This window comes from Astatotilapia calliptera, chromosome 5 (assembly GCF_900246225.1).
Source record: "Astatotilapia calliptera chromosome 5, fAstCal1.2, whole genome shotgun sequence".
Taxonomy (NCBI): Eukaryota; Metazoa; Chordata; class Actinopteri; order Cichliformes; family Cichlidae; genus Astatotilapia; species Astatotilapia calliptera.
In genome coordinates this window covers 30,471,003-30,498,728 of record NC_039306.1, presented here as the reverse complement: position 1 = coordinate 30,498,728, position 27,726 = coordinate 30,471,003, and positions in this window count along the sequence as shown.

The window sequence follows — 27,726 nt, the reverse complement described above, 5'->3', positions numbered from 1 at the left end:
CAGCTCCCTCCACAGATTTTCTCCAGGATTGAGATCCGGAAACTGACTGAGCCACTCAGTGACCTTAATGTGCTTCTTCTTTAACCATTCCTTTGTATGTTTTCAGGACCCATCTTCAGTGTCCTGGCTGAGGGAAGGAGGTTATTGTCCAAGACTTCACAGTACATGGCCCCATCCATTGGTCCTTAGCTGTTATCAGAAAAACACCCCCAAAGCATAATGTTTGCACCTGAGGGGATGATGTTCTTTCCACCAAAGAACTTGATTCTGATTTCACTTGACCACAGCATTTCAAACCAAGCCTTCTCTGAATCATTTAGATGCTTAAGAAGGTACAGCCACAATCGCGTGCCAGAATTGTGGCTGAGTTCAAGGAAACCAAGTACTTATTGTGTGGATGCCCTCAATGGGCATCCACACTATTGAGTTCCTGTTTCTCTTTATTCTTTATTATTCCGGGTGTTTCCGTACACTTTTCGCCGTGGAACTACTCCCACAGTTTTCATCCGATTTTCTCCATTCAAACTTTAAAAAATTCTGCTCTTTCTGCTAATGCCGGCTATGACTTTTGTTGCTCATAACTTCTATACTTTTTGAGATATTGAATTTTTTTTGCAATATTTTTTGCCCATTTCTGCCATATCATCAGTGGCCTCACTGATTTTCCTTGCCGGCTTGACCTGTGTTTTAGCTCAGTGAGATGAGCGTCCGTTCTCAGACTGGGTGGCCCGGGTTCAAATCCCGCTTATGGCAACATTTCTTTCAGTCAATACTTAAACTTTTTTAACTCTTTTCAACACAAATTTAAGCTTTTTCACCCCTTTTCAGCACAATTTGAGTTTTTCACCACTTATCCTCTTTTCAGCAGAATTCTTCTGATTGAACTCTTTTCAGCAAAATTTGGAGTTTTTTCTGCTGTTTTCAGCACAAATACCAGCTTTTCTGCTGTTTTCAGCAAAAACCTCTTTTCAGCAGAATTCTGCTCATTCAACTCTTTTCAGCAAAATTTTCAGTTTTTTCTGCTGCTTTTAGAAAAAAACATTTTTCAGCAAAATTCTGCTGATTGAACTCTTTTCAGAAGAAATTTTGCTGATTGAACCCTTTTCAGCAAAATATTCAGAGTTTTCACCTCTTTTCTGCCCAAATTCTGCTTATTCACCTCTTCTGAAACATTTTCAGCCTTTCCACCTCTTATCAGCACAATTCTAAGCCTCTTCTGCTCATTTCAGCACAATTGTCAGTCTCTCCACCTCTTCTTTGTGAGAATTTCTGTGGCGCAGTGAGATGAGAACCTCCCTTGAGTACCAGAAGGGCCAGGTTCGAATCCCGCTCATTCACTACCCTTGCTTGCACTCACACAATCAGCCACAAATGAACATGTAAACAGCGTTGTGGCAGCTCTACCACTCAGACCTGTCAGCAGGAAAAACAACAAATGAGGTAGAGTCAACCACATTGTGTCTTCACATCACCTGGTAGATGTGGTTGTGGTTTGCACCACTAATTTATCACTATGCATGCCTGGTCCGAGGTCTAAGTGACTCATTCTTACTGTGATTATTTTATAAATGTTAGTTTTTGTGTGGGAAAAGGTGCAAACATGCTGTATGCTTCAAGTTTTCTCTTGAAAATGTACGAAACAGTTTTCATATAAGTTATAAACACATATTTATCTCACAATTTGCCTCAAAATAATAAAAACAACCCCAACGAACAGTTCCTATCAGCCGTATGAATGCCTTTCCTTCTCCCTGTCATCTGTTAGTGAACCGTTATCTGTCTTTTCATACTTGGCAGCACCGCTCATCAACAGCAGCCACACCTGTACGTCTGTCAGTGTTCCTCCCTCTCCACTGTTCTCCTCTCATTACATACAAAGCATGCACTGTATGAACCAGTGCCCAAGGAACAACCACCTTTATTCATCTTCACTCATCTATTTGTTCTTCTGCTCCTCTACCCGCTTTGCAAAACACAGACACCAGAAGAAGGTTATTATCTGGAGGAAGGATGATGAAAATCACAACAAATCTTTCATTTCAGCAGTCCCGAGGACTAGTCTGGGTCTCGCAGGCAGGACATTCTGATCGCTTGATCTGGAACTGATACTGTTTAGGGAAAAACATGGAAGGAAATCCTTGAGTCTTACTGAGACAAAGCGAGGGAGTGCAGCATAAAGACCTCGTGTCAGATATGGAACATTTATGTTGCACAAAATCCTTAAGTCTTCGTGCTTCAGAGCACTTCCTGGCATTATCTATATGCACTGGTACACACATTGTCATCTTGTAGATTAAGCCAGGAAAGAATAACAACGCCTGACCACACATTATATACAGTGTTGCTTTCTTACTGATGGGTCCTGTGACACGACGGGATAAAGAGGACCAAGTGCACTGGCCCTATTTGTGGTTGCACAGAGTCTGGTATGTGCAGAATTTGTCTGAAAGTTTCTGTGTCAGTGCTGTGGCTTGACCTCTCTCTGGGTCTCATCAGGGGTCTCTCGGCCTGAGACGAGGAGGCAGGAGGGGACTGGCACTTCACTCCAGAGGAAATGAAAGAGCCAAAGGTACCCAGTCCCTGCTGACCTCTTACCCTTTACATTGTCACTCATAGTGACCTCATAGAACCTGCCAACAGCTTGCCCTGTTTTAAATGCTGCTGATTTAAAATGCATACTGTGGTGCCTCCCAGTGATTTCAATGGGAGGAATGAGCCTGATGTCTGTCAAAATGAGCGTTTCCTCTCTTGATTTGACAGATGAAAAAAATAACAGCTATGTGACACAAAACAAACCCCATAGCCGCCTTTTCAAACCATCAGGCATTTGGGTTGGTTGCATTTCCGACTCATATATAAAAAGCACCTTTCTGTGCCACATGTGCACGCACCATGACATTAAAACTGCACGTGTCCAGTCTAGCCAAAAGCACAACTCAGTTTACCATGACAGCGGCACCATATTTGCCACTCTGAATTTGTGGTCCTAGAAACTGGAAGTCCCTGATATCAGAGAGAAGGCTTACAAAAATAATAACTGGTCCAGGGAGCTTTTACTGTATTAGCAAATTGAAATTGAATGAAAATCAGTTTTCATTTGATCTTTGACATCATCCTTTTTCTAAGTTTAACATACAGATTTTAGGTCTGACCAACAGCCTCAGCTGTCAAAGATGATGTCTAGTGATAGTTATTAAAAAAAAAAATATATATATAAATATATATATATATATATATATATATATATATATATATATATATATATATTATATGTTATTTTACATTTTTGAAATATAATTTATTATACAAATCTCACTAATCAAAATAGTCCCAGGTATAGTATTTGATGCATAAACTTAAGTGAGAAAACACAAAGTCTAAGGTCAGTGCAAGCTTTTGCCCCAGGTTGGCTAAACTCTTCAGTATCCTGAAAACTTCAGTTGCTGTCCTCCCTGATGGACCACCCTGTATGTGGCCTGCACAGAAAAACAGAAACATGTCCAAGTAGTCAGCTGGAACTTAATGACGCTCCTTTACAGAAACATGAATGAATGTCTACTATGAAATTTTTAAAAACCTAAATCATCTTAAATCAATACAACATACCTGCACAGAGGAACAGGAAAATGTGGCATCAGTGTTTGCAGTTTGAAATGGTAAATAGACTGGTTCTTGTATAGGACTCTATATGCTTTATACAACATGTCTCATTAACCCACACATCTGTACAAGCACCTTTTTTTCTACATCTAAGTGCTTTCTATCTGATATTCTCATACATTCACACCCTGATGACTCAGGTCAACTCAGCGCCCTATATCTCACTCAGTTTTACAATGGCGTGCAGACTGGAGCAGCCGGGGATTAGACCATCAACCTTCTGATTAGAATATGCCCTGCTCTACGTCTTAAGCCACAGTGTTGAGTATGAGTGCAATCAAATACACCTGCCTTTGATTAACCTAACCCAAGCACATCCATTGCCCACAGCAATTGGGAAACACACACAAAACCACTCTCAAATAATTGACAATTTCCTGCTGCAAAACAGAAGTGAGGCAGTGTGTTGGTCTACCACGTTATATGACTTTAAAACCCTTTCACCCCATCACAAGGTAGATGTTGGCATTTTCACAAGTTGTAGATCCGTAAAGAAGACACTGAAATAGAGCTGTAGCACTACAGAGCATCAATGTGTGAAAAAAACTTATCTCAGAAAAGAACATGGCAACATGGCAAAAACAAAACAACCAAGATTTCTTGAACAATGTCCTTTAGAAAGATGAGACAAAAGCAGAGATGATTGGCCATAATGCAGAGTGCTGCGTTTGGAGATAACCAACCACAGCACATCAGCACAAACACCTCACACCAACTGTCAAACACGGTTTTGGAGGGGTGATGATTTGGGTTTGTTTTGCAGCACAGGACCAGGGCATCTTTTAGTTGTTGAGCTGACCTTGAACTCCTCTGTATACCAAAATAGTCCATAGTCATACATGAGGCATAAAGTTTGGCCTAAAGTCATGCAACAGAATAATGATCCTAAAAGCAGCAGAAAGGGGGAAGAAGGCGTTGCAATGGTCCAGACCCACTGCTGTGGTGGGACCTTGACAAAGACCTGGGCATAAATGAAAGCCAGCAAACCTCGATGAACTGAAGCAGCATAAGAAGAGTGGGCCAGAGTTCCTCCACAACAATGTGAGAGACTCGATGAAGTCAAAAAGCTAAGTTAGTGCTGCTAAAGGTGGTTATACAAGCCTTTGAATCATGGTGTGTATTAAGTTTCACATGAATGTTTACCCCAGTATTAGTGACAGAGGAGACAATGAAACATTCAGAGGTCTGGTTCGATTTTGCTAGAATCCATTTAAAAATTTTGTGCATAGTGTGAGTTTTTCTGTCACTCTTGTGCGTTTAAATGAAACCGTGATGAACATTAAAACAAAAGTGACCAGTGTCTGAAAGAATGCTATCACTTTGCTAGCTTGAAGAGGCTAGCAGTACCACTGTGCCATGTCTGAAAAGGTCTACAGCAAGTCAGGTTAATATACTATAAACTGTTCCTGTCCTATGTCACAGGGTTAGTGGGGTGCAAAGAGGGTCTGAATGGAGCGTGTGTGTGTGTCCATGAGTAAACATGGAGTCATTAGCCACTTCCTCCTGTGTCTCCTTTGCACAGCCACAGCTACTTGACCCTCATAAAAGTGATTAACAGCGTGTCTAGAGATCCTTACTCATATGAACGCAGTGAAAGCTAAAAAAGTTTAAACTTTCACCCTGTAGGACACATTTACTGTTAGCTCACCTCATATTGACAGAGACAAACAATAACTTCTCAAACTCACATGACCTAACTCCCAGTGCCTCATCAAATCAGTCTATAAGGCTTCACGCACTTCCTTTGAGTCATGTAGAGGTTTTAAGATGTTTCAGGACAGAATAGCCCATCGCCCGACAAACATATGACATCGGTTAATGTGGAGCCAGGTTTGTTTCATGGGCTTCACTGTAACGTTACACCACAAGTTGGAGGGCATTTGCTGTGCTTGTGTGATTTTAATGGAACCAAGGGAGAATAGAGGCTCCGGCTTCCTACCTCAACTCTTCCAGTGCACAGACTAACAAGTTTGTTCAAACATTTTCCTTCCTTTCTCACAAAAGATGTATACAATTCCCGTTAGTGTCTGCTAACAATGACTTTTATAGATTATAGATGTCAGCCAGCACATTGGTTTCTATATTGTGCTGCCTCATTTTTCATTCTTTAAAGCCTGTCATGCAGTATGGAGGGATGTGGTTAAAGTTTACCGTTTACTATAAGCATGTCAGCGATAGTATATGGGTCTACTCTAGTTATATCAACTTGAGTAAGTAACCCCCTCAACAACCACACGTTATGATAGTATTAAATCTTGAGATCTGTAAGTGACATACAATACCAGAAGAATGAGTGTGGAGACCACATTTTTATGATTTTCTTCAATAATTAATCCTCCTAATCCAGCTATCATCCTGTTGTATACCTTGAAAACAATTTTCAGTCTTTTATTTGACTTTAGGTTTGTTCAGCAGTCGGCCTGCACCATCCACACCTAATTAACATCGTTCACTTTAACGGTGGAGTAACTCGACACTAAGCAGAATACCCAATAAAGGCAAAACATTCCCACCCTTACCTGATCCAATAAGCAAGAAGTGGTAGGAGGGCTCATTACGGCTCACACGGGGCACAGTGTCATAGCACGACTCATAAAAAAACATGGCCACAGCAGCTGTGGGGGCTACACAGCTCACTTATACAGGCTTTATTTGTGTTTGGTGTGTTTGGGGGGTGGTAAGAGCATTTTGGTACACTGTCTGTCATGCTGCTGGAGGGGTCCAACCTGGGCTTCATTTTATAAGTCCTTGGTGCCAGGGGCCCCTGCTCACATCAGCGTGGGAACGACGCCTAGGTTATGTGGAAGTTTTTACAGTGTATTGTCCAAAGGAGTTGGAGGAGGGTGCCTCAGAGACCATGACCTTTATAACATCCATATAGCCATACAAAATTGCTCACAACCCGAAACTCAAACTTTCCTGGTCTTTGTGTTAATTAAAACATAAACAGAGACGATGATTTATATGCATGTTAGTTGTCTTGATGGTAAGCCATAGTTTTTCTTGCTCATCTCTGCCCTGTAATGGATGTATTCAGCCAGGATGTATGTGAGCAATGCGTCAGTGGGCTTGACAAATCCACATCTTAGAGTTTTAGTTGTATTTGCTCTGGTCCACCACTGAATCATTGGTCTTTGGTTAATGAATCAGCTTTGACCAAAACCCAGACATGCCTTTTATTATGTTGTCCACATTTTCAATTTAAGAGTCATTAAACATCATAAGCAAAGAATGTTATTTTGTTTTTGCTCATTATAAGAGCAAGACAAGTGAATCCCTGGATTATCTAGGGTTTCATTTTTAAAAGTTGCACATGGTTCAGCTTTTAATATTTGTTACATAAATGAAGTGGGAGGTTACAGACCAAAGGAAGTAAGAAACTGCTGTGAGGCTGTTTCTCAGTTACAGACAAAGAGCTTTTAGATAATATACTAACTCATCATATAAGTATATTAGCTAAAAGGTTAGCTTATATGCTAACTTAGATGTTAGCTTAAACATGATTTCAGTTTCAAAGTTGACCAGGATTTAAGAACTGCACTGCAGAATTAATGATAAAATAAAAAAACAAAGAAAGCATTAAAATATGTGTTGGCTTTGCCCCGCCTCCCGCCTGCCATGCTAATACATATTATTTTACTAAGGTGACAAGTAGGTATTTTCAGCCACCACACAGCTGAAACGACTCTACTGCAAGATTCTGTGCATCTGTGAAATACAGAGCAAAACAAGGTGTTTTACACTGGGATCCAATAACAATTAAATCCAGCATTGCAATAGAAATAACTGCAACCACATTGTTAAGGAATTTGTCACCATTTAGTTTGTTATTCGCACCGTAAATCTCATCTTTACCCACACATGCAGTTATGGCACATTATTTTATGTAGTGATTTATGTGGAAACAGGACATTTTACTGGTGTGAGTTAAGAGGACACAGCTTAGCGTGTATCCTAGCAGGTGTCTCTTCTTCCAGCAGTCTCTTATGTCCCATGTGTCCACTCCATCAAAGCTTAACATTTGAATGGACCTCCCTGTTCTCATGAATGTACATATATAGAATTAGGTTCCCAGGGTAGAGCATGAAAAAGCCTTTAGCAAGATGTGTGCATGCACCTGTTGAGGGGTATGCTGGACTGTTTGCGTGTGTTTGTGTCTGTGAAGTGTATGTATGTGGTCATTGAAAGAATCTGCTAAATATGCCAGTTCAAGACAGGCTGAAGACTGATGTTGGAAGACATTTGTTTCAGGATTTAGATGTTTTTTTCACCTGCTATAGACATTACTTGTGTTACAACTGTCTTGTAATTGCAGTAGAAAGAGGAACCTCCAGCATTTTTTCTATTTTTATAGAATCAGATTAAAATATAAATATTTGATATTTTTGAATATTTTGTTATAAAGTCTCATAATTTTTAGCAGGTAATCGAGCAACCCTGTTGCCTTAAAAACATATTAAAATGTCTGTAGGTATTGTTCAGTGGGGCTTTTATTTTGATGTACTTGACATACTTTCTATAAAAGTTGGGAAATATTTAATATGGCAATTCTTTGTAATTTATCCAAATTGTTGTATTTGGAAGTATTTGTTGACAAAAGGAATTATTTTTTGAATAATATTATTTTATTAATTAAAATTTGCATAAATTTGACTCACACATGGATTATGCCTTGTTTCCACAGATGTTTCACGAGTCCCATCTGGTGATCTATATTACATTATAATAATCCTGCCAACTGCCACTTATCTACTTCTTAGGCTAAACAATCTAAGATATCCCCTGAGCTTTTAATTCATCTGTGTTTCATCATGACATACATCTGGGACCAGTTGTTTGTGGCATTTGAAGCCTCACGATGAGCGGATGGAACCTGAGACTGTGTACGTTCCCATGAGTTCAGGATGAGCTTCATCTCCACTGCTCTGCTGTGCTGCTTCAGCCCAAACCACAACAGATGTTACTGAGTGCACATTAGTAAATATTTACCCTGGTGAGGAGCCTATGAAACTGAGGGAGGTGCACAGTCGATGGCGACGCTGACAGAGCAGCAGATTCTGGCCTCTGAATTAGCCCGGTGTTTTCAGTCTCAGAGGTCTTGTTGAAAACGCACTGTTGTTATGCAGCACGGTCCAATTTTGTAGAAAAGGCTCGGAGGAAGTCTAAACCCAAACTATGGGAGGCAGCCATTAGGGCTGATTTCAGAACTGGCAGAACATGCTCTGAGCTGAAGCCCAGAGCCGGAGGAGACTAAGTGAAGAGAGCATTATGCTTCTGATAAGTACTTTCATAGTGCCCCCTATAGTGATTTCACATTACAGAGGTCCCTGCTGAGTGCTGAGTGGGGTGAGATGTAGTGATAAACTCTTTATGATATAAATCTTTGAGCTGATTAGGCTGATTTGAACAGCTAATGTCATGCTTACAAGGATTTTTTAATGAATGAAAGGAAAAGGCTTTGGAAAGTTTAAAAAAAGCGCTTTATTTAATATCTCCCAGGAGAGTTTTCAAGAAATATGTGCAATACATACAAGAAAAGGGAAAAAAAAGAAGATTTACTTTTAGTATGATATGAAACCTGACCTGCTGCCAAGTAATATCCCAGGAGAGGGGGGGTGTAAAAATGTGCCTCACTGCTCTCAGCCTCCTTCTTTCTAATGAAGATAAAACAGGCACGCTGCACTGAAGTCTGCCTGGATGCAAGTCATTACCAAAGCTAATTGGTAATTACTAGATTAATCAGCAAAAGAGGTACCTTTCAACATGTGGAAGTTTTGAATTGAGCGCTTGCTGTGTTTCTGCTAGTTGCCAGCATAAACGCATTGCAAAGTTAATGATAAGACAAGATAAAACAAGCCAGCGACGCTGGTTTTATCACATGTAAATGTGTACTGTGAGCATTTATATATGCAAACATAGGCTTCCGTGAATGTTTCTGAGATGATCCTTCTGCATGCCTTATGAATGTTTGGAGTGTTTCTGACATGCCTACATGGTGTTAGACATGATTTGCGTGTTGTGTCCATGTAGCCGGCAAAAAAAACCACTCCTCTGCTTCCCAACGTGTATCTCCAGAAGGGAATAAAAGCATTAATTATGCATTATTTGAATGATTATACAAGCATATGAGATTAGGAAGTGCAGTGATCTTCCATGTTGCAATAACAGCCTGTCTATGTTGGTACAGCTCGTCTCATTAGCACCATTCCCACAGCTGGATGTGGGCTAACAAGATAGCCGACGTTCACTCTCTAATTAGCTCCTCTGGCACCCCACATTCGCCTCTTGGAGCTCGGCACCGGGCTTTGCTATTGGAGGGGGTGAGAGATATTGATCGCTTCTTTAATGATAAATTCCCTTTGTGCTACGGAAGCCAGTTAGTGAGGTCTGTAGGACTGGCCAGACCTTTTCCCTGTAAAATGGTTTCGGTAAAGAATGAGAAAAATATCTTTGGTGTTCAGAATAAGGAAAATCCAAGGCACCTTTCAATGTGTTGTCTTCAGCTGGCCTTGAGTCCTGAAGCAGAGTGACATAAAAGGGAGGAGGGTCAGTAGTTTCCTCATATGCAACAGGCAGAACATTTGCTTTAATTTTGCTTACTGGATTGCAATGGCTGATGTGTTTTCTCAGCAAATCTGCAAAGTTCATTCTTTCATATTTTCCCTATTACTTATCTGCATCCTTGTTAATGACCATGACATTGCAGTTAGCAAGTCATTGTTGGCAGGTCAAACATGTCAGCGGCACTGGGCAAGACAGAATGATAGGTCTCAAAGAGAAAAGGGAACCAAGGGGTTAAAAGGGCACAAGGATGGTCAGAAAGTGGGTACCGGGAACAACTCTTGGTAAGGAACCCTTTCAGCCATGGTGTAGGGTGTCTCCAAACTACATGCCAGTGGTTTATTTAGCACCAGGCAACAAGTTGTGGGGAAACCCAATCTCCTTGCCGGCAAGCGGCTGCTCCGTCTTCAGAAAGGGCCGCCCTGATCTTCGTGGCGTCTTCTCTCTCACTTGTCTGTCTTTCCCTGCATGAAGTCCCCCATTAGGTGACGTCTGAAGCCTCTTATAGCCCACCGCTCAAGCTTTTTCTCCCGTGGCCAAGTTGAAACCTCTCATATTACACTGGATGGTGGGTATCCTGTCAATGATGGCCCAAGGGCAGATGCAACGTTGTAAGGAGGGAGGGTTCATCTGTTGGTTTCCAAGTATGGTAGTTTGAAAATACTCCAAAAGAAATGGGACCTGGTGGTAGACCTTGCTGGTCTATGGGCTTCTGGACCAGGTTAAACATACCAGACTGTGTACTTTTGACCATAATAATATAAATATTTTGAAGTTATTTAGAGGTTCGTAGCTGACCTCTTTAATATATATCCAAAATAAAAACAAGCACATAGCCAACATTTATCCAGGACGACATAACTGAGTCAAAAGCAGTAGTGTTAACCAGCAAGGACTGGACAGGAATGACCGTTTGGATTACTCATATCTCATTAGCATGCAATGAGAACACACGCATGGTCATGGCTGGACAGCGTGATTAATGATGGGAAAGGTCAGTCAAACATGTTCCCTGGCTTTCCACATCCAGACAACAATTAAGGGTGTAGGGTTCACTGTTTGCTATCACTGGTGGATTTATCAGTACTACGCTATCACTGCTGTCTGTTGTAAGGGCCAATGATGTGGCTACAGCTGGTGCCCCTAAATAGACTTGTGACATGAAATTGGATGATCAGAATGAAACTTGGATGGGCTGACCTATTGTTTTAAGACTATCACGTCTAGATAGTATGTGATGTATTACACTCTGCTGTTATTGGAAAAGAAACGTCACTATTTTGGTCTTAGTCAATAATGGCCTGAGAGATTAGTTACTATCTGCTTTGAGAATTGAAACTATGCATTACATGTGCCAGGATACTGATATACTGCACAAGGGCAGTTGCAGACATACTGGTGGTCCTGTGCTGGCCCATGTGTGGACTACCTCTGGCAAACCTAATCTGGGTCACCAAAGGGCCGTCATTCTTTGCTGTATGTGGGCCATGTGTAAGTTGTGTGCAGCCACGGGCCAGTTGCAGACACACTGCTGGCCTTGTGCTGGCCCAGAACAGTTTTAGCTCTGGCCCCAGATGTCAGCCTAATGTGTACCTTCATCAAGCTATGTAATAACAATATGTGCCGGAACATGATAGTGCAAAAGCAACTCTGTTCAGACAGTGAATGGACTGATTCTTATATAGCGCTTTTCTACTATCCCAGATTACTCTATACAACATGCCAAATTTACCCAATCACACACTTTCTCTAAACTAAGTGCTTCCTAACTACATTCATACACATTCACACTCTTGACATGCAGATTGGAGGAGCCAGGAATCGAACCACTAACCTTCCGATCAGTAGGTGACCTGCTCTACCGCCGGAGCTACAGCCTCCCACTGGCAAAGACGAGTAAACCCTCACCAGGTTTTGGATAAAGTGTACACACACAAACCTGGCAAACCTGCACAGTATTGCAACACAACATTTGGGTCTTCTAATTAAAATAGGAAAATAGGAACATAAAGAGTGCCATCATTGCCAAACCTGGCCCACATCTGGTTGACATACACTGTACCATGACACCAGTCAGTCTGACTTGCCAGCTTGACACCGGATCTGGGCCAGACCTTTTTTCTATGCCTGGGCCACATAAACCAAACCACAATCGGGCCAGTTGTGGCATGCCATCACATAAACGGTGCCATCTATGCCAGGCCTGGCCTATATCTGGATGACATACCACTTACCATGCCAGAAGTCAGCCAGGAGTGCTGGCTTGACACCAGATCCGGGCCAGACTTGTCTGTTATGTGGGTATCTGTTGCTAGAACAATAGCTTTTGGGGAACTGGTTACTCAAAGATGATGTAAGTATAACACATTCCAAAGTATTACTATAACTGTAACAACTGTTGAGGATTTCTAATAAAGGCACTACTTTTATTGTATGAATGGACAAGAGAACGATAGTGGTGTTCAAACATCGTCTAGGAAAGAAACATCTGCACTGCTAACAAAACACTGACTCATGCTAACACAAAGCTAGCAAAGAACCTAGAGCAGGGGTGTCAAACTCAAATACACAGTGGGCCAAATTTCAAAACTGGAACAAAGTCGTGGGCTAACATTAATATTTATTGAAAAAAAAATCTTCCTCCAGATATAAGAATGAATCTTTTCTAATGGACTCAAACACGTTTTGCTGAAAAACTGAATATGGAACAAGCAAAGCTTAATACTAAACAATATACTGTATATATTAGCTGTATAATACCAGTAGGCTAGCTCTAATAGTAATTTGGTATGGCTTCGCGGGCCAAATGTAATTAGGCTGCGGGCCAAATTTGGCCCCCGGGCCAGAGTTTGACACCTATGACCTAGAGTGAGCATATCCCAACCTAAACCCAAAAGCCAAAGTCGAATCTTCAACAGGTAACAAAGGCAATGATGAACAGTAATGTTCATAGCATTGTAGCCTCCATTTGTACATACACATATTTCTACACTAGAATTTAAATCACTTTGAAGTATCTTCAGGCTGGTTTTAAGCTTTACTTTGTGTTGTCAGCTTTGTGTTCAAATTTAAACATGTGTGCCATTAGTACAGGAATTTGATCCTAATGTTTATATTATTAACTTGTAATCATGTGCATTTCAGGTCGTGTTACAATGTAATGCAAAACCAATGAGTAGTGTAACAAATTACTATTTTTGGGGACTAATTAAGTACTTTAAAAAAAGTAATGTGGCAAGCTTAAGCATAAGAAGGAGACAGAGATCTCTATTCTGACTTCAGTTCCTGTGTTCCATACACTGTTCGGCTACAGGAATGCAGCTTTATTAGCATAACACTCCAAAATACAAACAGTGGTACAGCAGTCTCATTCGTGGTGACCATTGCTAGCAATACAGAACAAACAGCTACAATTTTCTTATAAATTAACAATAACAAGGAGAAATCAACATGAGATAACTGGAATAGCTGTTATAATACTGTAACTTAACACATGAACTTCAGCACGAACAGTCCCATGATTCTTTCGGCTAGTGGCCCCTCCCCTTGGCCCACTACATAGCACCCACCTGAAGGCGTCGGTCGTCCGCTACAGTAATGAGTAATGCGTAATTCATATTGTTTTGAGTAACGACCCCAATAATGCATGGAGTTGTTATCACCCCCCACCCATCCTACCCCCCAGAAATAAACTACTTCATGTTTTACAAAGACAAAAGTTCTCAAAAGAAAACAGACAAAAATAAAAAACATGCACATTTGTGTAAATTGCGTGGTGTTACTTACATGCAACTCAATAAACCTGGGTGGCCTGGGATAGCCCTGTATTTATAGAGTGTGATAATTGCTATAGATTCAAATCCAATTAAATTCAATTCTGTTTTATTAGATAGCGCCAAATCACAACAACACTTTCTTCAAGTTGCTTTATGTTGAATGGTAAAGACCCTACAAAAATGAGTCTGCGCGCTTCAAACATTCAGTGTTTTTCCTGTCATAAAATGTTCTGAGCTTACAATGATTGATGCATGGCACTAAAGCTATAAATACTATATGCACAGTATTAGTAGGAAATAAGAAGCAGACATGTAACATCCACAGCTTCCATTACATGTTGTACTGGAAATGTTCAGCATGGATATTTTCCTATTTTTTTCATGTTCAAAAACACTACTTCATCAGCAGTTTGCCATGAACCACACTTTTTCAATCATCCGCATACGACTTTTATTTTCACCTGATAATCTGTTAAGCACCGTTTGCAAATGTTGAATGGTGACCTGATACTGTGAAACTCTGTGAAAAAATCAAGCTTGAACAGCTGTCTGATGAAAAGCAGATGTACTGAAACAAAACAAAAAAGTGTGCTGTGAAGATGATGTACTATGTGGCAAAAACCCTTGCGGTCACATGACCCCATCTGACTGACATACAGTTATCTTCTGAGCCAGATAACGGAGAAGCTCTGTGGATATGTGAGGCCTGAAACCTGTGTAAGAGTGCTTTAGTCAAACAGGGCTGCATGTGCAAGTGATAAGTGTAAAACCGTCTAAACAAAAAGAATATGAGACATATCTATCTGTGGGCACCTCGACATTCTAACAGTAATGATGAGCACTGGTTCCTTGTGTGACTAAAAAGTTGGGATCAGTCGTAGTACATAAGCCTAGGAACTCATAGAAGAATACACAGGCAGTCTGACATAACAATTAAGGATGATCTAAAAGAGATGTAAAGATACAGCACTATTTTCAGTATAACGAAGTTTAATTTTAGAGTATATAACAACACTGGTGGTATACTGTATGCTCGGCTAGGAAATTAATAACGCTTGTGCTGAAAGCAATGCTGATCCATGCATTCCACAGCAGAAAGCGATTGAGAGCTGCTGCAAATGGTGTGTAGCCACAGCCCACAAGCAATCATGGAGATCTAAGTCAAATACCCCTATTCCCTATCATGGCACAACAAAGGTTTTCCCAGCAGCCACTTGGTATTCCGTGCGGAGGACTTGTGTAAAGATGCCTCGACCCACAGTGGGGGAGAAGCCTCCCCTCTTTTATGTCAGGCATTGTTTTACATATGTCTGTTTTTTGTTTTGAAGTCCAGAGATTAAGGCTTGCTGTGAACAAGGCAGGTAATCCTCAAAGCAATACAGGCAATTAAGGTGATTAAATGATAAGATCAATTTATGAAATATGGTTGTTTAATGCCAGTTATCACGAGGGATATAACTGGCGACTCTGGAGACATGCAGGTAATTAACGGGGCATGAAGGGTGTAAACACCAAGTGGTCACGCGGGAGGCCTGCTCAGATGGAGCTGTGCTTTGTTCATTTACTCACACAAGCTCAAATCGCAGTGTTTTGATATCGTGCAGACCTCAGACATGGAGTAGGTTGCTTATTTGCTTTAAGCAGACGTTGTACAAACATTCACATTTGGTGATGCTCAAGTGCCAGGAAAGTCTGCTTTTGCAGAAGCCTGTCTTCAGTTTACTGTGCAATGAAGCAGTGGCAACTTACAGTGCATAACAGTAGTTAGATTCTTTGCTGGTGCAGCCCACCATACAGATGAAAGGTAAAAACCTTGGGATAATGTCCATTTTTGGACATCTATGGTTTATAATGTACGCTAGGGCAGTATTCATTTGCACCCTGTGCAAGAAACAGTGTGTATACATGCTTGAATAAGTATGAAGTATACAAAAAAAAAAGTCTCGTCCCCCGTGGAGCAAGAAATTAATAATAATTAATGATTAATTTTAAAGTTGTGTACTAGAGTGAAAACGGGTGAGTGAATGAGTGAGTGGCGTTGTGCGCAAGAGTTAATTGTGTATCTCGTGAGGCACAAAAACCCACACTGAATCAGTGATGATGCCTAGCATGTTTGAATTGTTTTGACTGTCTTACACTGGTAAGTTGAGCAATGTGAGCACAGAGCATCCTGCCAGCCACTGAGTTTTCTTCTATGGCTTGGCTGTGTACAACTGTAGACATGGCTAAGGTAATAGGGAATGATGTCGCCACTACAGGTAGCTGGAATTGTGAAAGGTGGTAACACAAGACCAGCCAGTAACACACACGCAGCTTTGTTTGTCTAGATTCTACCTTCACTGCGTTTGTCACTTTGTCACCATTAAAGATATGTTGGAGGATGCAGGTACTCAAAAACCTGCATCACTGAACATATTTGTGTTGTTTTTGCAGGTTGGGGCATGTGGATTGGTTTTCATCCCCGTGAGTTCTATTATTTAATAATGTTAAATTGGATAAATTAGCTCAAATTAACTCACAACAGATGGACATTTGTACACCTGCAAAGACCACCCACCTCAGATTATAGCAAAATTATCTATGATCAGAGAGTACAAAACTTACAATATTTTTAGAATAAGAATCCATCCAGATCATTAGGAATGTGCTCCAGTGGAGGTAATTGAACTTTGCATGCCAAGCATCATAAATATAGTAGCGTGAGTTGGATTTAGTCTTGAGTTGTTTTGCTTTCAGAGCACGCCTGACTGATAAGATTGTTGGAGAGATGGCGGTTGTGATAGCTAAAACCCTGTACTCCCAGTTTGGAGTTTTGCAACTTCACCTGAGTCATAGAGACTCATCTCGGCAAACTAGGAGCATTTACTCACTTTTCAGTCAGTTCTGTTCCGGGAATAACCTTCACACACTTGTGAGCAAACTCAGACACCTTATTTTCTGTTTGCTCTGGGAATGTCATTACTTTATCTGTGATTGAAATATGCATTATTTAGCACAGCACCATATATGTAATTCTTTGGTAAATATCTCTGAGGTTGCATAGGAGACATGGAGATTTTTTAATTTGAAGAGTATGGTGAATCATTTTATTTCCACAGAGAGAGTGAAAAGGTCTTTGTGTACATGTGTGTTTTCTCTGTTTGTGCATTTGTGTGAGTGGGTGAGAATGCATTAGCCAGACCCAGACCCATGGGTCTGACAAGTCTTTAGAAGGAACAGGAACCAAGGCCTGTCGTCACGGCACATTCAGCTGCCACCAGCTTACACTAAAATCAGCTCCGCTCTGCTCTACATCTACTGAGTTTAACTCTACAGGCTGCAGCCAAAGGTCAGTGTCTAAAAAGGCAGATATCCGCTGCACTGTAATATGATGAACTAAAAAAAAAAAAGTGGTCACCTTTTCTGTCAACATTAAACACCGAGACCTGCTTTGGCTCTTCTTTCTTTCCAGTCACACAGTGTGGAATTCACGCTCGCACCCTGATGAAAGGACGTGGAGGCTAACTCATCTAAATGCTAGGTCAGGCCTTCACTGTCAAGGCTGTTTTTCTGCTCGTTCCCTCATTGTGACCTGGCACCTTTCTCAAAGTTCACTTCTTTAAAAATCCCCCATTAAGCCCCTGCTGGCGTAGAATAGTTGGACCTCTACTCCAAATCACCCAGCGATGCCTATCCTCCACCTTTTATTTCATTCGTGAGTGACTCTGAATGCAAAGTATCTATTTATAGATTTGTCATTCATCCCTTTTCCTTAATCAAGCCGTGCTGTTTCGCCAACAGTTATGCTTCCCTACATCTGTTCCTAATTCCTTGGGGGGAAAGCGGGATAATAAATCCACCTCTATCAGTAAAGATTTAGAGAGAAGGGTTAATTGAGATATGTGGATATGGGCATCAGATTACTTCGCTAAAAGCCTTTATTTCAAGAAAGAATAATGGTTCACTTCAAGTACTTTAGTTCTAATTTTGATCTATGTATGGTGTTTAAATTATGTTGTTTGGGTTTTAGCCTTGCTGGAACTGCTGTTCCCCAAAATTCCTATGCTTTTCTTTGCATTACAATATGCTGAGCACTCACAAACAAATATGGTTTTATCGATCAGATACAGAAGCTGATTTTTTCAATTAAAGTTCAGTTCAATACAGTGTGAGCTCCACTGTATAGTGTGAGTCAAGATATTGAGCATGTTAATAAAATTGTCCAGTATTCAGTCAACAACAACTCATAAACTGTTTGATCCATAGGTACGTGGGCATAAAAGACTCAATTAATGAAAATCAAGCAACATACCTGATTTCAGTTTGGCTGTCCACCCCTTCAAGGTCATCCTCTTGTGCACCTCTGCACTGCTGCTATTTTCAGATTGCTCTGTAAAATCCTGCTCTGACTCCTTTTACTTGTGCACCTTTGATCAAGGTTATTATAATTAACTAAAACTAACAAAAAAAAAATAAATCAAAACTTTCCGTAACAGGCTTTGATAGATTTATAGAGATTTCGGATATCTACGACAGCGGTCCCCAACCCCCGGGCCGGTCCGTTAGTAATTTGGTACCGGGCCGCAAAAGTTGAGGCTCGGGTGTGAAATTCATGGTTTTCAGGGTTTTTGTCATTTTTAGCATCATTTTTTTAGCGTTTTTATCGCTAACTTGGTTTCCCTGGGTCCTTTCCCGTGTGTTATGAATGATTTTTTTTTGGGGGGGGGACTTGGTTTTATTTTGTTGTATTAATCCGCGACACCTTAAAGGCGGATCCGTGAAAATATTGTCGGACAGAAACCGGTCAGTGGCGCAAAAAAGGTTGGAGACCGCTGATCAACGAGAGTGTGAGTCAAGTGCTTTCGAAAAGTTTGTGTTTTTATTGTAAAACTGATTTTCCTAAATCTTGACTCTGGCATATGCCCTACATCCAATAATAACTAAACTAAAATTAAGAGTAAAACTAATAAAAACTAAATTGAAACAAGCAAACTCACTCTGGAAACTTATTGAAATGAAAACAAATTAAAAGCAAATAATCAAAATGAACTAAAAATAAAAACTAATTACAGTTGATAAAACTTTAATAACTCTATCTGTGACCTCAAACTTTTGATTCAAACTGACCCTCCTTACTGTCACTGCCACTGCTTTTATAAATAAGATGTAAATCTTAAAAATGCAAAATTAAATTATCTTTAGAAAGCTGCAAACACAACTCAAACAGGACAAAGCGAGGCCTTTGTTAGGGGATATTTATAGTACTGTTCCTTCAACAGGAACATTTTATGTGTGACTTAAGCAAAATAAACTGTTTCATCCCTCATTGTGATGAAGGAACACAGACTTCACTGTGTGTCATCCAAAGCACTGGGGAAATGTTGTCACAAGCTAAAAACAAGACACCTCCCTTTACCTGTTTCAAATTCTCTTGAGTCAACTGACCTTTAAGTTGACAGGAACCATGGCCTTATTCCTTCTTATTTATTTATTTAGTCAGAGGTCATAGCGATATTGTCCACTGGTGAATTATAAACCGAGATCCTATCAACCCAGCCACACTGGTCCCTCTCCTATCCCATTATGTCATATCTCTTCAACACACTATAACTCGCTTTACACTTTGCCTAGTAGTTTTTGTTGACCTGCACATCTGTATTTGATGATGTTTTCAAGCTGAGTTCAAAGTAAGGTCACTACAAATTACAAGGAAGGTCACCACAATGCTTTTCTGAAGAATGACACCTGGCATTTAAGCTGAAGAGTTACAACAACAAAGAAAAGCGGTTTTCTTTCAGGAAGATACCATCTTTGATAGGCTAATAGTCCACATTATTTCAGTGCATGGGACGCATTGCTGAAAAATGCTTACAGCTGTCACCACAGTATCCTGCGCATCTAACTTTGTGGAACAAGTGTGGATTTTAATTGCATCCAGGAATGGGGGGGGGGGGGGGGGGGGGGGGGATAAATGATGTCAATACAGTAGCATTAGTTCGTACAGTCTCCATAACAAGTAATTTTAGATGACATCAGCTTGCTCCTTTGAATAAATTATTTTATAATCCTTTCTCCTTTGGACAAGGCTCACACTAAGCCTGGTGATAATAGGCTGCCATAAGTGAAAGTAGACAAGGACTGAGCTTGTGCAGATAAACAACCAGCTGAGGAAGACGGGAAAGTGAAGAAGGAAAAAGCTCTGACCAAATTCAGCACATTCAGCAATCTGCCTTTTGAGTTTCTTCATGTCTAAACAAGATCATTTTTCATATATACTCATGTTTATGCAGATAATAAATATAAGATAAATACATGCTTTTTTGGTACTTTAAGACAAGGATGGTCTCTCTACTAACATTATGGCCAGAAAAAGCAAATTGAAACGGCACGACCTGGATGAGAAACAATAGATTGCTCTTCACTGGTTTATTCTGTAGCTGGATGTACTATGGTTTCTATTTAATTGACATGTTGGATGCGTTAAAGTTAATGCTTTCACTTCAAAAATCACCACGGGCCAAAAATATGCTTTGAGAGTCTGAAATACAGAGAAAAGACACAGAAGCTCTATATTTATTGACATAACACTCAAACAAACCCCAGGCTGAAATGTTTCATTTCACTATATTGTTATAATGAAGACCAAAGCAAATCATCAGTAGGACTAAAGAACATGCGCATGAAGAAAGTTGTAACATAACAATAACACAAACAACACAATGGTTGTAATTTAAATCAACATCCTTGCTTTAGGACAGTGTTCATCCACACCCGTGTATTGATGTAGCTAGCTACACTAGGAATTTGTTCTCTCCAGATGATATTGTAACAGCTGTACTCATCTCCAGAGTAAATGTGTGAGAGATGCTGTCTTTTGAAGTATGAAGGATAGAGCCAGGCAGTCTTTGCAGGTCAAAGTAATTACAGAGCAACCTGAAGAGAAAGGCCAGAGAGGTCAGAAAGAGGTATCTGGTCTGGCCTCAGATTACCTGCTATGACCCACCACCCCTCAAATCTTATTGTTAACACCACAGATTTTATATTGAGAAATATATTTATAACACACTATAGCTTGAAAATCATGAAAAAGGCTTTTGTAAAAAGGGGAAGACTGTCTTAAGAAATTCCAGGGTTACCTTTTTTTTTTTTATAACATAGTAACCTTAATACAGGACTCTGTGTGTGAGCTGTGTGTTTTTTAGACTACCCACCTTTCTTTGTGTTGGTGATCAAAATCACACTTGCTGTCCACCAGAACAATCTTTTCCAGACAGCATTTCAAGAATTGTCTTTTATTAAATTCATCCCTGTATTTAATGGTTCTTTCCACTCATTTACATATCATAAAACATTCCTCTCAGCCCTGCTAGCTGCTTTAAAGGGCAACACAGAACGTTAAATTTACAATATCACATTTAAAGACATTTCAAAAAGCATACTTTTCTTAATTTAAGGAGATTCATAAAAACAAATACTGATATTACAACCCCAGCTGTCTTAGGGCAAGAGGCATGAGACACTCTGGACAGGTCATCAGTCTAACACATAGACACAGACAACTATTCACATTCACACCTATGGGTAATTTAGAGCTTCCAATTAACCTATCCCCACTAACTGGACATCTTTGGGAGGAAGCCGAGGTACCCACGCAAACACGAGGAGAACATCCGAACTCCACACAGAAAGACCCCGGCCTGATGGTGGATTTGAACTCAGGCCTTTCTTGCTGTGAAGGGACAGTGCTAACCTCCGTGGCACCGTGCTGTCCGACTAGTACAAATGTCCATACATTATTTTCCTAAATAAAAAAATGTAACTGTGTGGGTCTCTTTGTCACTCCTCCATGCTCTTGTCTTGCTGTATGTCATAATGGAGCTGCTGCTGTCTTCACAAACACATTGTAGACAAAAACACTGTAGCATGTAACATGTGAGCCAGCAACGAGGTCAGTGTGTGGGAAAACATGTCTATCTGTGAGTGAATGTGTGCAGAGGCAATGACCCTGACAAGCAGCATTTTAGCACATCCATAAATCAGTTACATCAATGTTTTCTTACGTGTGTGTAGAGTTGATCTCTTCCAACCAAAAACACACCATGCATATCTCTGTTTCAGCAAAAATGACATACATGCATAAATGTCTGGCTTTTATATGTTGACGGGGAGAAAGCCGTTGGTCGCCAAGATGACATCTGCCACCGGTGTCGCTGAGATATGAGTGACTCTCTGTCTCCCTTTTTCTGCAACTCTCTCTGTGTGAGACTGAGACCCAATGACGCCAAGATAAAAGGGGATGTCACTCAGCATCTGCAGCAAGGCTACCCACCTGCTCCAAATACCACACAACTCAACAGCTAATGAGATACCTGTCTGTATTAGCAGAGATGCTGGAATACAGTATTTCATTAAGGGTCACTGCCGGTTGGCTGATTCCAGCCCAGCTCTGGCATTGAGTGGTGGCAAGACATGGTTGCAGGACAATGAGGTGATTATCTGTCATTTGATAATGCTGCCAAATACCAGCAGTACCATGTTGATTGAGCTGCTATCAAATGCCAAGATCTGCGGCTCTGGGGAACAGGTGGTAAATAGTTATCGGAGCCTCATGAGACCTCCTCCACCTATAAACCCAATCTTCAGTTGCACATTAACCTTGCTATAAGCTAGAAATGTCATGGTCTTTTTTTTCATCTTTATTTTTTTTATATATAAGCCTTCTTTTATACATATATTCTCCAAGTGTCTTCCTTATCCTTCCTGCGACTCATGTATTTCCCTTTTCTGCATCCCACTGTTGGCTCCGCAACATTTTTCTTGGTTCCTGTTTCAATTTCATCTGTTTCAGCTTTATTTTTTCATGGTTAGTCTGGTATTGTGCGTTCTTTACTGACGCTCTAGTTACTGAAGCTCTAGATGCTTCGAGTTTACCCGAGCTTTATTTTCCCTTTGCTCGACGTTTATATTTAGTCTGTGTGTTCTCCCTCAGTTTTTGTCAAGTTGTCATCTGGTCTGCTTTTTGTTACCGTTATCTTTTGAGCTTTACCAGCATGCCAAGAATGGTCTTCTCTGTTTTCAGATAATTCATGTCAAAGATATTCCTCTAAATCTCGAAATTTCCACCAAGTGTTTTTGTGGTCATCGAATACAAATTCGTGTCCATGCTGTGTCTTCAGCTCGACTGAAACCACATCGCTTTGTGCAAAAAAAAAATCCTATTTCCGAGACATCACCCTTTATGCCATTTATGCAAGTAGCAGCTTCCAAAATGTGACGGAGTGGAAGCTGGTTTTGCACTGTTTGAAGCACTAGCCGAGCAAACTGGCTAAACATGCTCAGACATGATATGGATTACGTATTGTGACTAACCAAAGAAATACTTTTGTAGTTATCAGCAACTTACTGCTTCAATAGATTTAAATGAATCCGAATGCCAGTGTCATCTGGGTGAAAGAAAAATGTTTCAGCACTGAGAAAACGAAAAGGTGACAACACACTGTTGACACAGCAATGGCCTAAGTTCAGAACAGATGAACAACTAAGCCTGCAGACAAGAACAGGTGGCCCAACATTCATGCAGCTCAGTCATGGACATGATCCTTTAACCCTCAGACCCTTGAGGAGACATAAGTAACCTACAGTTTGTTTCACATGTTAAGGAACAGTTGTCCTCTGTCAGCGTTCTTAGAAATAAACAGTTAACTATTAGATTGAAACATTAACTAAGAATAACCAAATCCCCTATGTTACTCTGTGTTTTATTGTATGCATTATACTATGTGAGTCTTACCTGAACCCCTTTTAAGCTAAACAAAACTAATCAGTGAATACATCCATAAATGAATTTTCTATTCTAGCAAAAATAGAAAGGCACTGAACTGGTTCAATTGGAGGTGTCATAAGGTCTGCAAACACAACAGAAAATCAAGATGACATACAAACAAGATGTTATTTGTTTGTATGTGTTGATATAGTGCAACAAATTAAGCATTTCATATTTATTAATGGACGGAGGTCTGCACAGATGCATACTATGTTGTAAAGCACTTTGGGTTTGCATATAAAATATATGATTTTTAAACAGTGTATCACTGTATAACAGCACCGTATCAAAAGGTTTCTCTTGATCTTAGTGATAAATATGCACATTAGAGCACGAGCATGCTCTTGGACGTGTCTGCTCACGGTCAGGTCGAATATTTGGCAGGTTGCTGAGGTGACAGCGTGGTGAATAATAGCTGTTTATGAGAGAGACACATCAGCTCTAAAAGTCACAAGCTGTAAATTATTATTGTTATTAGGAGGGCTATAAAGTCTTCATGTGAGTACAGGCCCTGTGAATTTGAAGCATTAGAACCACAAACTGTCTTTAGTTAAAGCATGGGATCCTGAGTGTGTGATTTACAGAACAGGTCATTTGGTGTGTATCACATCAGGACATTTATAAACACCCATAAACCCTCTCTCCTGGCTTTACATGTCTACAGAGAAGTTATTTATGGGAGCAGTTCCTTCGTACTGGTTAAAGTCTGATTTCTCTTTTAAAGGTGGACCTTTTTCTGTCTTCACTGGCTTATCCCATTTACTTTGTCATTAACAGTTCACATTTAATTCAATGATGTGGTGTAGTTTGGCAAAATGGATGTGTTCTTTAAAAAAAAATCACTCATTGCAGTTTATCACTATTTGTAAAAAGCAAAACAAAAAAACAGTTTAAATATTCATTATCTTTTTTGTTTTGCACATTTATTTATTTATTTTTAAATTTCCCTCTGAAAAATCACCATAAAGGACGAAAGATTTTATTTCATACCATTTATAATCTCTCTGGTTTATTGGCCTGCTGGTTTTGGCAACACTCTCTGGCATAGGCAATCACCAGTTGCTATGGACGCTTCACAATTAAAAGCGAGCGTGAGCTGAGTGCTGCTAATACTGCTCAGAGTAGCATTAGCATGGCTCTGATCTAGGACATGAAAGTGAAACGCGCCAGACTTGCTTCACCCAACTGGGCACATTTACACAGTCTGCACACAATGCTAGCAGAGAATCCCTCCCTTTAAATATGGGGCGGTTGCCATGGATACCACAGACTCAACACCAATTTCAATTACTCTCCATGTGGCACTGTGTGAAGGCCACACTACCTCAGAAATCCGACTCAAAGCAGCAGAAATGAACGCTTTGACCAAACTGACTGTTATTAACTTCATCTTGTCATTCATGAGCTGCATGCATATGGTGAAAAATTAAAGGCATTCCTGAGCTATGAAGGTTTTGGGATTTGTCTTAATCAGGCACATTGGTAACTCCAGTATCAGCCCATGAGTTACCACAAACCCTCATACACATTTATTCATGAGAGCTTTGTGCATAAATACAGTGTTAGGCACACACTACAACCTCAGAATGTTTCAATAATTCAAAACCAAAAGTTTCTCTGCCTGTGTCTCTTCTCTGTTTTTATCACATATTCCTTTTGCTTGGTTGCTCTCCTGGGAGCAACATGGCAAGGCTGGAGATTTTCAGTCTGGTTTATTCATTTTCCTCCCTTCCCACCTCGGATCAAACAGTGACACCTCATCGGTTCTAATCTGCATAACCTACCTGCCATAACCAAAGACTTGGCTTGGGTGCTTTTGAAAGAATCGGACATATTTATTTTTCCGACCCTATCTTTGTCATTGATTAGAGGCCAATAAAACTACCACACTGGGTTGTCAGCATACAGTAAACATAATAATTTGACCCACATGTACAGACCTTGTGGTGATCCAAAAATGGAAACAAAAACATCTAGAATGGATTTGTGCCAGGCAATCAAGTAGATCTTGTGATATTTGACTGGATAAGGGAAAAACCTGGATGTGCTGCTATGACTGACCAGTGAAGTGATTCATGTTATTCTCTGAGGCGACTCAAACTAAACACTACCATGTCATGTATTGGTTGTCCAGGTAAAAGCTCGCAATAGGTGTTAAGGTCACCCAACTCTTTGATCTCTCAAATGTTACTCATGCAGCAGCAGGAGGGTAGTTACCAGCATGTGCACAGGTAAAAGACAAAAAAAATCCCTCCTGCCTCAGTCAGTATTAACTGTTCTCTGTGTGTTGCTGTAAATAAGACTATTTCCTGGTGACAGGCACATTTCCCTGACAACAGACCACCACTGTCCTTCAGCTTGTAATGTAAATACCCACTGTGGAAAACCCCCTCAGGGTGGGGTATAAGTATGAAAGTGTGTGTTTTTATTTGTGTGTGCAAATGTGAGGTGGTCTAGGATGTGGTTGTGTTTGCACTATTGTGCATAACAAAGAGAGTAGAAGAAAGAAAGTGAGCCTTCTGGTTGGGTCAAAGTTCACTGCACAGCTTGCTCATTACAACCTTCAAGGATGGTTCAAGCTGTTTGCTTGCTCAGGATGAAAGATTTATGGAAACCTTTTGAAATTCTACCTTCGGTGACTGACAGAGGTTATTTAACATGTATCAGATCTATAAATGATCATTCAACTCATAATGTTCATATCTGAAAATATTATGTTTGTAGATATAACTTGCTGACAAGCAAGAAGCTTCTCTAGTTCAAAAATACCTTTTTTAATAGTTTTACATTTTCATAATTGATTGATCCAGTCCTCAGTGAGATTTATGTAAACTGTCATGTAGTTGTAAAAAACATTACTAGCTGATTCAGCTGTTTCTTTTTATTAATGACAAGCAAATATTAGCATGCTAACTTGCAAAACTAAAGATGGTCAATATGGAAAACATCAACTTGTTGGCGTTGTCTTTTTAAGCATGCTAACATTAGCGTTTCCAAGCCTTGTTCCATACTAGTATAAGCCATATAAGGATTACATGTTGTGTTTTTTAAACTGCATCCATCTCTTCCACCTCTTTTGTCATGACATATTAGGTTTATTCTCCTCTTTGCTTATCTCTCTTCTCTTATCACTCAGCTGTGTGACACTATCCAGACCTCCATCAGAGAGCTGCTTGCTAATACTTGAGTGTACTGTTGGGCTGCCTGCTGGGATAGGGGGATAATCTGATCACCTGTTCCACGCTGCATTCCCTCACTCGCTATCTGGGAGAGCTGCAGGTTTTAGTTGCAGGTGGTGTTTTCTTCTACAGCCCCCCTCTGTTATATTTTTTCTCTCATTAGCTTTTCTCATTGAAAAGGTAATGAGGGTTGCTACTGACACCGTAAATGTCCATGAATCACCCCAGGTATTTCTCACAAGAAAACTTCTGATGTAATACCAAAGTTTCCCTGAGGCCAAGAACCATTACCACAGAGCTCAACAAATGACTGTTTTATCCTTTCCTGTTTAAGAAGAAAATAGTCTGCATGCCATAGAGATATTTACTATTATGCTCTGGTGGTGGGTGATTGTAGTATTTCCAGTATTTCGAGTAAAGATAAGTTAATGCTACATTTCAGCCAAATGGCAAACCCTTAGCTGGAACCATAACAGTTTGCTTTATTTCTATGTCACATATCTCAAAGTGATATTGCTGTCCAAGCTGGGACTGATCTCTCAAAGTCACACCCCGAGACATGCAAACTGTGATCGCCCGCCTTCAATGAGAATCAGACCAGCATGCTTAGCTACTGGCCCGAGTCTGGGCCGTTGTGAGTTGGTCATTCATCACATAATAACTTAAAATCTGAGATCAGGACATTCTCTCTATACAGTGGTTTTATTTTATCCCTTTTCTTTTACATTTCATAAAGCGTTTATGAAGC